This window comes from Ictidomys tridecemlineatus, chromosome 6, assembly GCF_052094955.1.
Source record: "Ictidomys tridecemlineatus isolate mIctTri1 chromosome 6, mIctTri1.hap1, whole genome shotgun sequence".
Classification (NCBI taxonomy): Eukaryota; Metazoa; Chordata; class Mammalia; order Rodentia; family Sciuridae; genus Ictidomys; species Ictidomys tridecemlineatus.
Window position 1 is genome coordinate 115,233,667 of NC_135482.1, and position 16,875 is coordinate 115,250,541.

The following is a 16,875-nucleotide window of genomic DNA, read 5'->3' on the forward strand; positions in this document are numbered from 1 at the left end:
TTGATTGATTGATTGATGATATTCCAATCTAATCCAGAATATGCTCTACCCTAAGCCATATCCCAAGTCTTCCATTCATTTGTGAATCTCACTCTTGTGTTTTTCTCTTCCTGCATAACTCCAAGAATTACTTTTTCCAAAGTTACCATTGAATTTTACTTTTAACACATCTACACTTAATTTCATGCACTTAATTTTACAATTACTCATTCATCAATGGAACATTTCCACTTCTAATAACAAGAACTCCCAAGTGGATGAAGGGAGATTAAACTCCACCAAAAGGGCTATACAAATGATTTCTCTTTCCCACAACCACACATAAATGTATATAAACAGCCTCAATACCCAGCCAAATAGTTGTAGTAAAACTAATAAGAACTGGAGATAGAGAGCAAAACCAAGAATAGCCTCACTAAATGGTAAAGGAAAACTTTTGCCTTTCTCACAGATCAGCTTTTCCCCCAAGTTGACACACCAGTATGATCAGGAGAAACTGCCCAATTCTCAGTTTTCCCCTTTCGGTGTCAGAGAAAGGAGAACATAGCTCCAATATTCTGGATTTTTAGGGAACTGTTTTCTGTCTACTGTGACACAGAACTGGTGGCATATTTTGATAATTAGTCACATTGAGAAAGAGGAAAAACTGTTGAACATCAAAGAACCTACAGTGCAGAAACCAAGTGGAAAAAAAATTATGTACTTTTGATAGAATTCCACAGCTTTCTTCCTAGAAAGCTAAGTGTCTGGAGAGAGTGTATCCACAGCAAGGGTGACAAAGCCCTTAAATACTTAACTGGGCTTGCTGGTGAAGATCTTCTTCTGTGTTCAGCCACCAGGAGGGAGAAGTTTGAAATTAAAATTCTCAACCAAAGGCAAACTAGTTCAAAGATCACCCCAAGAAAAGCCATAACACAAAGCCATGCTATCCTGTAAAATCTGTGGGGCCTAGAAAATGAGGTTTCTTAGTGTTTCTGTTAAGAAACAAGAATGTCAAAAACTATAGTTTTAGAAGTATTAAGAAATACTAAACAATAAAAAATAAATGACAATAAATTAAATATTAGGGGAAAATATATCAAATATATAATTGAAAATACAAATGATCATTAAATTTGTGGTTCTTAATCTCCTGACCCCCAGTACTAGAGATGGAACCCAGGGGTACTCCACCACTGAGCTGTACACACCATCCTTTTTAAATGATCACTTTTAATTTTGAGACACTAAGTGCCCAGGCTGGCTTCCAATTTTGGATGATCTGCTTCCTTCCACCTCTACCATGCTGGGATTAAGGGCATGAGGCACTGCGCCAAGCTTCTCAAATTAAATAAAGTAAAAAAATAAGGCAAGTGAAACTTTAATACTAGTATTGAGAAAGAATAATAACCACAATCCAGTAAAGAGAATTTAACAAACAAAAAGTTCAGAAGATTGACGTGTACATTTTTCCAAATGATTTTACTTGAGAGGCTAAATAAGAGCACAAATTCAGGGCCAGTTGCAACAATTTAGCAAGGCCCTAAGCAACAATGAGACTCTGTGTCAGATTAGTATATGAAAATGTTTTGAATGGAGCTTGGTGAAAGACTACCACTGAGTTCAATCTCCTATACCAATGAATAAATTAATGAAAATCACAAAAGAATATGTCAGGTAATTAATAGCAATTCACTTGATAAACAAGAAGGAGGACTATTTTTAAAATAAATTTCAAACAAATAAAAATAACTCAGTAAGTAACAAATATGAATGGATAAATTATATCAGAAAGCAGACTATAAGCTACCATTAGGTGGGCATACAGACAGTATTGGTTAATAACTGAGTTCTAGGTAAATTTAAGGATCAGATCATTAGATTCTAAGGTGCTTCAATATGTTCTGGACTGCAGAATTTTATCATGGAAGTCTTGGTGTTTTATTTTATTAATATCAAAAAACATGAATATAAATTCAATGGCATAAAAGTTCTACAAATGAATGGAAGTGGAAAAATCTAATTAAAACATCTGTAAAGAGAATCTATAAAACAAGAAAAATACATTCTAGATATAGTAATCCATAAGTTAAAGAGATTATTCTCATGTCTAATCAACACTTTAATGAGGAGTACAGATAAAGGTGCATCTTGGTGAGTACTTCTAATTAAAACAGCACTGAAAGTGAAAAAGAAATGAGCACCAATTCTGCAAATCAGGAGATAGCACCATTTTTAGATGGCAAAACACTTAATTTTTTCAATTAAAATTTTGAACCTGAGGCATGCCAGCTAATGTTGTTTATATACTTAAATAGAAAATATAAACTTTTAAGCAAAAAAAGGAGATAAATGACATATACACAAGAAAGATTAAAAGTTCTTTATTATTAATCTTACAATTTTTCACTTAGAAAACCTGATATATTGTTAAAAAAACCTCAATATCTTAAAATCACAATGAGGTATGAATAAGAGATAAATCTGGAAAATAATAATTTTATTTATGTTAGGAATTGGGATGCAATAAATTTCTGTTGCTATTGTCTGAAATCTGTAATAGACAATAAATGAATTGGAGTGGACTCATTCCAAATCTGTTTATCACTAGAATAGTGGCAGGGTGATTGCCTACTATGAGTGTGCATGAAAGCTCCTGATTTTGATGCCTAGCAGCTATAAAATAAAACAAAAGAGTCAAAAAGGTGCCTTTATTTACACATATGAACATGCTGTGGATTGGTCTACAGGCATTAATTTAATGGTCTTCATGCAATATTCAATTTTCTGCTAATGTAGCAAATCACTTTAAAGGTACTTTATGTACCTCTCTTGTTCCTTTGTAAGCATATCTCAACTTGTGTCACACAATATTTTTCAAGTGACTATGTAAAATTTTCAAAAATTCAGATTTCTAAATGACTTTACTTAAAAATTTTCTCCACTTTTATTTCTGTGTTTGAATTCAATTAATCCACATGACCAATTTGTATATTTGAATATCCTGGAATAAGCTAATTTGTGTCTACAAAGAAATATTGTCTTTGAAATATTTATTCTTCATGGAGCTTTTATGTGAACATATGAACAAAATTTTAAAATTAGCTTTTATAATATATTACAAAGAAATATTCAAGGGCTGGGGATGTGGCTCAAGCAGTAGCCTGCTTGCCTGGCATGTGTGCGGCCTAGGTTCGATCCTCAGCACCACATACAAATAAAGATGTTGTGTCCACTGAAAATTAAAAAATAAATATTAAAATTCTCTCTCTCTCTCTCTCTCTCTCTCTCTCTCTCTCTCTTTAAAATAAAAAAAAATTATCTCTTTCCCTCTCTCTCTCTCTCACTCTCACTTTAAAAAAAGAAATATTCAAGGGGTCTTTTAGTTAATTTATATCTTTTTGAATTTATTATTAACTATCTTGATCTAATGTGGTTTCTGGACCACATGCATGTAATGTTAAGAAAAAAAAGTGACTGGCTATAATGGTGCAGGCCTGAAATCCTAGTAATGGGAAAATAAATCAGGAGGATCACAAAATTAAAGCCAGCCTCAGCAACTCATTAAGAACATCAGAAACTTAGACCCTGTTTCAAACTAAGAATAAATAAATAGGCTGTGGTGGTACAGCTCAGAAGTAATGCAATCTTGGGTTCAGTCCCTAGTAGCACCCAGAAAAAAAATGCTATATATACACTTCACTATCATCCTGTTATAGTTGAAACATATAATCAAACAAGAACAAAATGAGATCTGTCCCCATTATGAAATTTTGCTATGAATTTGAAAGGAAGCCTTGTTGTCAAACTTTAGCAGTGAAAACAAATATGACTCATCAATATTTTATATATATATAATTTATATATAAAGTATTTTAAAAATTTTGTATATAAATTATATATATATAAGTATAAAATATTGATGAGCCATAGTGTATATATATATATATATATATAATTCATTGCAAATAATGTAGAGGTAAGTATGGCCAAAACAATGCTGAAGGGACTATAAAAATGGGTACATTATCTTTAAAGGATACTAAAATAATGTATATTTTATGAGCTAGTTAATATAGGGGTGTCTTAAGCAAGCAGGAAATCACTGAATAAAAGAGAGAAAAAACCAAAAATGAATATTTCTGAGTATTCCCTGAGTATTAAAACATAAAAGAATTAATGTGACGTGGTATTATTTTATTTATATATTTATCTACTTATTTATTTCTTACATACATGACAGTAGTGGAATTCATTACATTCATATTTATCCATTTACAGAACAATTTTTCATAACTCTGTATATAAATTATGTTCATGCCAAATTATGCCATTATAAATGAGCTCTCTTTTTTTGCATTACAATTTTTAATACATCTTTATAACACAAATTGTCATATCTCTGTTTTTATATAAGATATGTTGACACCAAATTCACATCTTCATACATGTATTTTGTATAATGATGTCTGTCTCCTTCCACCATCCATGTTATTACCCTTCTTGGCAGCTGGAATAAGAACCTTAATACTAATATTTGTGAATACAGAGGTTTCTTAGACCTGGAAAGAAAAAGAAGGCAAGGTGAGGCCTCCTTCTGACAGCCTAGTGAAGTGAAAGCAAAGCAGCATGGGGCAAGGGGAGCTCAGCTTCCCCTCTACAGTCAAGTCTTTAAAAGACAAAACAGCAAGGAAAGTAAAGGCTTGGCTTCCTCTTCATAGCAAAGCTAAGGGCAAGGACAGGAACAATGAGACAAATTTAGCTTCCCAATGACAGCCATCTCAAGGCAATGCATGGCAAAATGCAGAAAGACAAAGCTTGTTTTCCCCTCAGTAGCCAAGCCATAGCAATGCAAGACAAGACAGGTAAGGTGAGGAAGAAAAGCAAACAACAGTTGGCTTTCCTGATACAGAAGGCAAGGTCAGGTCAGGCAAAGCCTGGCTTCCCTCATGACCAAGCCATGAAAGTTTGGGCCAGACCAGGGAAGATTTGGCTTTTCTTAGTTAGCTCAATCACAGCAAGGGATATCAAAGGAAAAACAAATAATAATGCAAGGCAAGACTGGTTTTCCTTTTTATAGTTAAACCATGGTCGGTCAATGAAGCGAGCCACCAATTCAAGTTAGGGCAAGCTTTGGCTTCCCTTGATGCATAAGCCATGACAAAGTGGAAGGACAAGTCAAGGTCATGCTAGGCAAGGCCAAGCAAGTCTTAACTTCTCAGCAGCCATGCCATGAAGAGGCAAGGCAAGGCCAGATAAGGCAAGACCAGGCAAGAGTTAGTTTTCCTCCAATAATCAAATCTTGGCAAGAAAGTCAAGGGAAGACCAGACAATACAAGTATCAATTAAAAAAAAAACACACAAAACATCAGACTGTGTTTCACAACTGATTCCTCAGCTGGGTCTGTCAGTGAGATCACCTAATATGGCTCATCAATATGGTCTCAGCTACCTTCAGCATGTGGTATTTGGGTAGCCAGACTTTTTTATAATGGCTTGGGGTATCTCAGGATATAAGGCAGAGGTGTGTCTATTGTGTCATTTGATTTATTCTTGGAAGTCACAAAGCTTCTTTAACACTGATGCAATTGGTCATGGTCCTGCCCATATTGAATACAGAAAACACACTACCTAATTCTTAGTGGGCAGGTAAGAAGTGGTCAAACAGACTGCTCACTCTGCCTAAAGTTGTAAAAACATCAAAAAGCCCTGTGACTCCACTCTTCATTACATTTTGATGTCTTAAACTATCACTATAATGTGTAAGTCCCTGTGTTCTAAAAGAACCAAGTTATGCATGATCCACTAATGGTCTTAAAATATCTTGGAATAAGATGCAAATTTTGTACTTTATGTATCTGCCAGAATACTTAGTTGCAGGACTTAAACATTTATTGAAGGGCATTAGGTAGCTTACAGATTTTCTAAAAGGGTCTGAGAATCTGGGTTGGAAACTATACGGTTGGGAGAAACCATGAAGTTATACTGCATATTGCTTAGGGAAGTTCCTGATGCTACTGATACTGAGCAGACATTGCCTCTCACCCAGCACCATGTTCCAGAACCTCTGGCTATTGCCATCTCTGAAATCTTATGTTCCATGCCTTTATTCTAGCCAAGGTGAATCTGTGCAGAACCTACTTCTGAATGTTGTTTGCATCCCAAGAGGTGTCTTATGCATATGTACTCAAATGGCTGATGTTAGCCCCTTTTCTCTGTGTGAGATGCAGCCATGGGAAGAGAAACTGTGTACCATTGTCCCAGATGTGGAACACGTATGAAAACCTAAGTACAGTATATGACATATAATATGTGATATGTAATGGTTATAAGACTATAAATACATTAAAAATAAATATAAAGTTGATTAGCAGCAATATGATAATATATAAGCACTCAATAATAAGTTCAAACCTATTTTAATGCACCTGTATCAATTTCATTGAAATAGTCATAGAATTGAGTTCCTGGGAATTTAATGGGTTAAGTCTTAAAATCTAATCCAGGTCTGAAAGAGATGCATAAGGTTTTACTAGACAGAACTGAGCAGTAGGGCACTTATTTAAAAGTCATTACAGAGAGGTAGAAGGCCAAGAGAGGTCAAGAGCAAGTGTTACAGCATATAGTAAAGGACTTTGCACTGAAATCATGCAAATATGTGTATAGTGATGTTCAAGATAGGAGGTTAGTATAGTTTTTCTCATTCACTAGTGTACTTTTCACCCTTTAGAAATCATATTTTCTTTTTAACTATTTGAAAGTAGTGTGTGCCATGACCAATATACATGCATTACTGATTTTGTTACAAGAAACAATTCCAGGTACTCAAGAGACACTAGCATAAAGGTTCAGATAAATAGGCTTTAGTTCTAAGTAAGACTTTATAGATTTTTAGTTTCAGTTTTTGTTGCAGGACCTGACCTTGGAACTACATGGAGGAATGCTTATCTTGCTCATTGTTCAGCAGGGAAATTCTAACACAGAATATTATGTTTGGGTACAAATTTCTGTCAGAACACTGTCAAGTGCAACTTCCTTGTTTCTTTGACAAGGAGTTATTGCCCTGTTGGTGCAAGGTCAGCCTGCATGTCAGTTTCTACTCTTGATGTCTGAACATCCATAAGATGGTCTGTTGTGAATCACCTCTGGCATATCATGACTGTTATATGTAAATTGGCAAATACTCACTCTTAAAGCTATTTTTCCTGTGAAATAAAGCATATGTTGTTCTATGAAACAATCTCTGAAGGGGTTTCTCCATGCCCTCAAGCTCTCAGAGTAGATGATGGAAGGGTAGGCCCTTCAGAATTCTGGTGCCCAAACATTGGATAATCAGGTGATTTTGCTTGAGGGATCCCTGGCTATAACGAAACGCAAAGCTCAAAACATAAGTGGTCAGAGCAATGGGTAATTTACCTGGTTAACATAAACATGCTCATCTACTAATTACACAACATCTTTTAAATGCCCAGGGCATAAAAGTAAACTATGAGGAATTAGAAACTTTTTGGCAAAAAATTTTAGCTACAAATCCATGATTTCCTTTGGAAGTAATATTCAATACTGACGTCTGGCGACCAACTGGCTCTGAAAAATGCTCCTCAGCAGGAGTAGCAAACACATAAACAAGCCTCAAACTTCTTTTATGTTATCTTGCTAGCTGTTAGTGGCTCACTCTGGGTGGAGAAGAGATTGCAGCAGTGGCCCACTGTTGTTTGGGAGAGACAGCTATTGCAAGAGAAGATTAGAAGGAAAATGGGGAAAGCTAAAAAGAAGAAAAGATAGTGAGCAAGAGGAGGGTAACACAGATGCAGTAGAAGAAAAGGGGTATCTGATATGAGGTGTTGAGATTTAAGTAGAAATGGAGAAAGAACAGAAGAAAGAATGTAGAAAGAGCAAGGAGCCTCTTCTTTGGCTATAAGCTCTTATATTTATATTTTTCACAGATGTTGCATCAGTGCCATATAGAGGAGTTGACTCTTTCTGCATATATTAAATCAAGCTGTACCATGTCAGAGATGGCGATGTTAGGCTTAACATAAGGCATGAAAACCAGTTCTATTATTTGTCAATATTATATATTCCAGGCCTTGGTGCCTTTCTTCAAGGTACCAGACCTCATGATTATACATTATATGGATGACATTATTTTAGCCCACCCCTCTGCACAAGACCTAGACTCCATCTTCCAACAAGTCCAATTAACACTTAAAGAAATTGAATTAAATAGAGCTCCAGGAAATGTTCAAAAATTAGCCCATTTTCACTTTTTGTGAATCATTTATTAACTCTTGCAGAGATCTTAGTACAGGCTCTCAACATTTACATAAAATCTCTCATTACATTAAATGATTTACGAAAGATTTTAGGAAACAGAAATTGGCTTACATTTCAAAAGGTTTTTGGAAGGGCTCTACCTCCCCTGTTCCAATGTTTGGAGAATGATCTATATTCTTTGTCTTTAATAAGATTAACTCCTGACGCTTACAAAGCCTTATAAGAGGTTAATAATCAGCTTGCTGATTTGCATCTTAGCCAATGGGATCCTGACAAGGACATTATTACTATAGTTTATACACCTCACCTATTCCCACTGCTCTTCTTTTCCAGGAATAAAGCAGCCATTTAGAATCAGTGCATCTTTCTGCTGCTTTTTCTTTCAAAATTACCTTCAAATTAGTATGTTTTGTCTAATGGTATTACAACTACACACTAGGACTCTTCAATTATTTGGTCTAAAACCTGATAAATTTGTCTTGCCATTAATTAAACAAGAAGTAAACCTCCATTTGAAAAATAATATCCTGTTTCAACATTCAATCATGACTTTTTCATTGGTTAATCATTACTCCTTGCAAACCTATTCAAGATTTATTTGATAAAACAGTTTATTTTTTAAAGATAATTTGTGATAAACAAATTCCTGGAGCTGACCTTATCAGTACTGATGCCAGTTATTCTGGTGGCCTATTAATTCTTATTTATAATCTTACCAGGGATGAATACAAAACCTGAACTTACAAGGAGCTACCTGCCTCACCCCAATTATTAGAGTTACAGGCAACCACTTGGGTCACTGAAGTTAAGTCACTGATAGTGTTTATTGTGCCAAACTTAGAGCCAGGTTTCCCTGTTTCTTTATTAAAGGGAAAGCAAAATCAGCTTTGGATATACTCCTTTTTTCTTCTCAAAGAGTGCTCCAAAAATATACTAACTCACTGTTAATCACTCATATCAGAGCTCTTATGTTGAACCCAGAATGCAAAGCAAAGCCCATTGATGCTAATTCTAAACCAAATTAAAACAAGCTTATATTGAGTTCACAAGAGAGCTGATCAGTGAATTGCCTCACCCAAGAGTAGGGCCAGAGGACAGTCTAAGAGCAGGGAAGTTTTTTATAACATAAAAAGTTACAAAGATAGATGTCTAGGCAGCTTACAGCTGACAGGATCCTGGGAAGCATAATGCAAAGGCAGATAGCAGGTTAATAATCCACATATCTTATCATCTCAAGGTAGGGAGTAAACTCAGATTCCACCATCAGAATTAATGAGGAGCAGCTGAGATTTTTAGGAAGCATTGTTATCTGGTGAGGGACAGCCAGGTATAAGTAAGTTCAAAGCTTGGGCAGGAGTTCCAAGCAAGTTTAAAACACCAAAGTTTGATAAGGGCAAATAGAAATATTAGTATTTTACTTTAAAACAGAAATGAACTTTTCATGATCTTGTGACAGATGGCTCCCAGTCTTAAGATGGAAATAGGCTGGATTCATCACATACTATTTTACCTGGATTTATCTCAAAGTTTAATAATTTAACAGATCAAGCCATGTGAAGTGAATATGGCACTGATTGGGAATCTGCAAGAGTTACATGCTTAATTCCAACATTCAGTCCACTCCCTTAAACAGTTTTTTTTTTTTTTACACTCAGTATCCTACAAACTAAACAGATAGTGAAAACTTGTAAAAGTTATGCTTCTTTTTTGGGGGGTGGGGTGTCTTACAAACTCAAGGAGTCATTTCATGGGGTTTAAAGGCATTGTCTTTATGAAAGATTGTTGTCATACACATACCATTGCTTGGTAAATAAAACTATTTATATGTCACAATTGACACATCTTCTGGACTACTTACAGCTACTCCTATGGTTGGGGAAAAAACTAATCATGTCATTCAACATATGCTCAAATGCATTGTGACAAAATGTTTTCCACATAATGTAACAGCACACAATGGTTCAGATTATACTTTCAAAATGTTTGCTGTATTCTGTGCGAAATACAACATTAAATATTTTCCAAGAATTCCTATCAACCCCAAAGCACAAGCCATTTTTGAGACAGCCCATCAAAATTTTATGGCTCAAAACACAAAAATTAGAGATAGAATCTCTTGCTAACTGATGCAATTCCTCATATGTTAACCAATATGGCTTTATTTACCTTATTTTTTTTGAAATTTGATGATGTTAACCATAACCCAATACAGAAATACTAGGAGCCATTAACAAGTCCCTCAAGTTACCATAAGTGGTCTGGAAATATCCTCAAAAACAGCAATGGCAACCATGAGCTTCTTTATTAATTCTGTGAAAGCTTTTGCTTGTGTTTTTCCAGAATATGTAGACCAATATGGATCCCAGCAAGACTTGTGCAACACTTGATGGCCGATTCCTCAGATGCAGAAACTGACTCTCAAGATGAGAAAGCATCATCAACGACAATAAACCACAATATCCAAAAACCTGTGGTGATGTCAAAGTGTTGGTCAAACAATCTGAACAGATGAGATAAATTCACATCAAATTGTCTCCCAGCCTTCTATATTCTTAATTTATTCTTTAACTACTTTAATCATCAATAGTACACAGACTATTTCTTTGTGGACCTTCATGGCTCATGCTCCTTTCCTTATAGGTGTAGAAAGGGTTGGACCATTTCCTAAAATCTTTAGCAATATTTTTCAACTGTTTGCAGATATTGATTATCCAATAGGTTTCTCCAAAGTACCCTGGAACTTCTCCATTCCCTTGCCAGACAGAGCTCTTTTTCTTGTTGTTGTTGTTTTGTTTGTTTGTTTAAATTGATTTAAAATAAAAGATGACAGCAGAATGCATAAAAATTTTTATTACACATATATACCACAATTTTTCATATCTCTGTTCTTATATAAAGTAAGATTAATACCAATTTGTGTCTCCATACATGTATTTTGGATAATGATGTCTATCACATTCCATCATCCTTGCTAATTCCCTGTCTCCTCCCCTTCCCTCCCACCCCCTCTGTCATATTAAGATTTCATTTGTTCCTCCCATGCTCCCCCTGCCTACCCCATTCTGAGTCAGCCTCATTATATCAGAGGAAACATTAACCATTTGGTGTGTTTGGGGATCGGCTAACTTCACTTAGCATTATCTTCTCCAATGCCATCTATATACCTGCTAATGCCATGATTTTATTGACTTTTATTGCTAAGTAAAATTCCATTGTGTATATATGCCATGTTTTTTTATCCATTCATCCACTGAAGGGCATCTAGGTTGGCTCCACACTTTAGCTATTGTGAATTGTGCTGCTATAAACATAGATGTGGCTGTGTCCCTGAAGTATGCTCTTTTTGAGTCCTTTGGGTATAGACCGAGGATAGGGAGAGGTGGATTACATGGTGGATTCATTCCCAACTTCTCAAGAAATCTCTATACTATTTGCCATATGGGCTGCACCAATTTTTAGTCCTACCAGGAAAGGATGAGTACCTTTTCCCCCCACATCCTCATCAACATTTATTGTTGTTTGTCTTCATAATACTTGCCATCTGACTAAAGTGAGATAATATCTTAGAGTAGGTTTGATTTGCATTGCTCAAATTGCTAGAGATGATGAGCATTTTTTAAATATATTTGTTGATTGATTGTGTATCCTCTTCTTATATGTATCTGTTCCAGTTTTTAGTCCATGTGTTGATTAGGTTTTTTTTTTTTTTTTGGTGCTTAGCATTTTTATTTCTTTATATGCCCAAGAGATTAGTGCTCTATCTGATGTGTGAGGGGTAAAAAGGTGTAGGCTTTCTGTTCACTTCACAGATTATTTGTTTTGCTGAGAAGAAAGTTTTTAGTTTGATTCCATCCCATTTATTGATTCTTGGTTTAACTTCTTGAGCTATAAGAAAGTTGTGTCCTAATCCCACATGAAGAAGATCAGAACCTACATTTTCTCTTATTAGACACAGAGTCTCTGGTTTAATTCTTGGGTCCTTGTTCAATTTTGAGTTAAGTTTGGCTCATGGTTAGCGATAGCATTTTATTTTTATTTACTTTTTGCTCATAACAAAATAATATAACAAATGAGCACTTCTTTTGAGATTCAAAAAAATCAATAAAAAATTACATCCTGCCATCTTGGTTCTCCTGAAATAAAATAAACTTCAAGAAGAACAAATCAACAATGGCCTGGTGTTCCCAGGCTCACAGCAATCCCATTCCACCCTACCGTGGTGGGGCAGACACCCACCAGAGCCTATCCTCAGGTGCAGGACAACCCCTTCTGTCCAGCAGAGTACTATGGGAGCCAAATTTCAGCCCAGACCACCACAGTCACCTGACTGCCAATAGAGGTCAAGCCCAGTGGCCCAGATTCACCTGTCATGTTTCTCATGATAAAAACACCAAAGGTAACTCCAGGTCAACCAGGCTGCATGAGATAACCACACAAAAGACAGAAACACCTTCTTTTTTTTGGGGGGGGTCCTGTGATGCCTCCTCTGACCTTAAGTGTTTTCACAGAGAAAGAGTACGTGCATACTGAACATTTTTGTTGAGGACAAGCAATTCATATGAGGCAAGGGATCTGGTTTCAGGGATTGAGTCTATTTTTCTGAAGCCTGCTGTCAGTAGGTTGGCTGACATATAAGAAGGCCATACCCAAAACCAGAGCAAGAGAAATGGACACACAAAAGGCATTTTCATGGAACATTCTATCCCAAACTTAGCTAAGGGGTAATATCACAAAAGAACAAGTGAGCATAGCTCAATCTATGGGGTGACATGCCTACTTCTGAAGATGCATCCTTAACCTCCAGGACTGGGGCAATGTCCAGGTCACTTCGATGGTGAGAGCCTCTCTGCTCCAGGGAGGAGAATGTGAAACATTCAGACTGGCTGCCCACATTTACCCATGCCAACTTATGCAGGATCCAGATTCAGTATGCAGAAGCATTCATTGAGGGATACCAGTAAAATCTGAAAGCTCAACATCGAGTCAAGGTACAGATAATCTGCACAGATACAACAAGAAAATAGGTAAAAATGTAATATCTCATATCCACATTGCAATAAAGGAAGACACAAACACAACTTGAAAAACTAATAGAGGAAAGTGTCCCCCAAAAACAAGGACACTAAAATAACAGAACCCATGGAAAATGAAGTTGATGAAATGTCAGAGAAGGAGTTCAAAATGTTATAATTAAAATTATCTTTGAATTTATAAATTACCAAAAGGAGCAAATACAGGCAGAAATTGATCACTTCAACAATAAGAGAAAAAAAATACAGGTAGCACAAAATTACTTTAAGAGAGAGAGAGAGACTCTAGAAAAAAAAACAGAAATCTTTGAAATGAAAGATACAATAAATCAAATAAAAATTTCAACAGAGAGCACGACCAATAGACTATATCACTTAGAAGAAAGAATGTCAGATAATGAAGACAAAGTATACAATCTAGAGAATAAATTTGATCACACAGTGAAGATAGTTAGACATCATGAACAGAACATCCAAGAATAATGGGACAGCATCAAAAGACCAAATTTAAGAGTTACTGGTATAGAGAAAGGCACAGAGTTTCAAATCAAAGAAATGCACAATCTTTTCAATGAGATAATATCAGATAATTTTTCAAGCATGAAGAATGAATTGGAAAACCAAATACGAGAGGATTCAGGACACCAAATATACAAAATTACAACCGATCTACACCAAGGCACATTATAATAAAAATGCCCAGCATACCAAATAAAAATATAATTTTTAAAGTCACAAAAGAGAGAAATCAAATCACATATAGGGAGAGACCAATTCATATCTCAGTAGATTTTTCAACCCAAGCCCTCAAACCAGGAGACTGTGAATCAACATATACCAAGCTCTGAAAGAAAATGAATGCCAATGAAGAATCTTACATCCAGCAAAAATAAGCTTTAGATTTGATGATGAGATAAAAACCTTCCATGATAAACAAAAGTTAAAAGAATTTACAGTTAGAAAGCCTGAACTACAGAACATCCTCAGCAAAATATTCCAAGATAAGAAAATAAAAACAATGATGAAAATCAGAGGATAAACCAAGCCACATTAAATATCATTAATTAAAAAAATGTCTGGGAACACAAATCATGTCTCAATAATAATCCTGAATGTTAATGGCCTAAACTCACCAATCAAAAGACATAGACTGGCAGATTGGATTAAGAACAAGAAAACTAACAATCTGCTGCCTCCAAGAGACTCATCTCATAAAAAAAGATATCCATAGACTGAAGGTGAAGAGTGGGGTGAAATTGTTCCACTCACATGGACTGTGGAAGCAAGCAGAAGTTTCCATCTTTATATCAAATAAAGTAGACTTCAAACTAAAGTCAATCAAAAAAGATAAAGAAGGGCACTACCTTCTATTCAAGGGAACCATACACCAACAAGACTTAACAATTTTAAATATATATATATATACCTAAAACAATGAAGCCTCTACATTCATCAAACAAACTCTTCTCAAGTTCAAGAGTCAAATAGACCACAAGACAATAATTTTGGGTGACTTTGACACACCTTTTTCTTCACTAGACAGACCTTCCAAACAGAAGCTGAGCAAAGAAATGATAGAATTTAATAATATAATAAATAATTTGACTTAATTGACACATAAAAAATAATTTATCTTTCAATGAAAGAATATACTTTCTTCTAAGCAGCACATGGATCCTTCTCTAAAATAGACCATGTACTATGCCACAAAAAACCTTTAGCAAATATAAAAAGTAGAGATACTACCCTGCATTTTATCAAATCATAATGGAATGGAATTAGAAATCAATGATAAAATAAAAAATCCATTCCGACACCTGGAGACAAAATAATATTTTATTGAATAGACAATGGGTTGCCAAAGACATCAAAGAGAAAATTTAAAAAAATAATTAGAGGTAATTGAGAACACAGACAAAATATATCTAAATAAATTTCTGTGGCACTACGAAAACAATTCTAAGAGGAAAGCTCATTGCATGGAGTTTATTCCTTAAAAGAAAAAAAAAGTAAACAATTAAATGAGTCAACATTATTATATCTCAAAGCTCTAGAAAAACAAGATCAAATCAACACCAGAAGCAGCAGAAGGCAGAAAATAATTAAAATCAAAGCAGAAATCAATGAAATTGGAAAAAAAAATTGAAAAAAATTGACAAAACAAAAAGTTGGTTCTTTGAAAAAACTAAATAAAATTGGATGACCCTTACTCATGCTAATGAAGATAAGAAGAGAGAATACCCAAATCACTAACATATGTGATGAAAATAGAAATATTACAACAGACACTACGGAAATACAGAAGATAATTAGAAACTATTTTAAAAACTTGTACTCCAATAAAATAGAAAATATTGAAGGCATCAAAAAATTTCTAGAGTCATATAGTTTTCCCAAACTGAATCAGGATGATATAAACAATTTAAACATATCAGTTTTGAGTGAAAAAAATAGCAGATGTCATCAAAAGTCTACCAATAAGAAAAGCCCAGGACTGAATGGATACACAGCCAAGTTCTAAAAGACCTTTAAAGAAGAACTAGTACCAATACTCTTTGATTTATTTCGGGAAATAGAAATAAAGGCAGAACTTTCAAACTCATTTTATGAGGCCAATATCATCCTTATTTCGAAACTAGGCTAAGATACATTAAAAAAAGAAAAAAAAATTCAAACCATTATCTCTAATGAACATAGATGCAAAAATTCTCAATAAAATTCTGGCAAATCAAATAAAAAACATATCAAAAAGATTGTGCACCATGATCAAGTGGAATTTATCCCAGATATGCAATGTTGGTTCAACATATACAATCAATAAATGTAATTCATTATATCAATAGGCTTAAAGATAAAAATCATATGAACATCTCAATAGATGCAGAAAGAGCATTTGACAAAATACAGTACCCCTTTACATTCAAAACACTAGAGAAACTTGGGGTAAAAGAAATATATCTCAAAATCCTAAAGACTATCTATGCTAAGCCTTAGGCCAATGTCATTCTAAATGGAAAAATATTGAAGGCATTCCCTCTAAAAACCGGAACAAGAGAGTTTGTTGAACTGTTTTGAACAAGATCTGACTGTTGATATTAAGCATATCTTAAAAATGACCTCACTTCAACATTTAAAACACTAAGTATCACACTTATGCAAGTTGACACAAATAATTTATTTCTCACAATTTGTAGCATATTAACCATAGTTATCTCAATTCATGAGTAGAGAAAAATCATGAAATAAACTTATAAATCCTAGTTCAGTGGGAACTTGTCAGTGGTTTGAAATCTTCTCAAGTTTCTCAACTCCCTCCCACCCCCACACCTGCCTGTTGATGTGAGAAAAGATAGAAGGGGCTGGAGTGATTTCCCTACCACTACATTGTCACAAACTCTGACAAAATTGTTTTCTCTGTGGACAGGCAGAGAAAAACAAATGCCTTGAAAATCTCTCACAATGGTTTCTTTATCGTGAGCATATTCCACACAAGTGAATTTCTCTGCCTCTTTTGGAAACATGAAATTTTTTCAGAGTTTTACCATTAATTTTGTAAGAGCTCCTGGAGCTACAACTCTGCATGAACAGT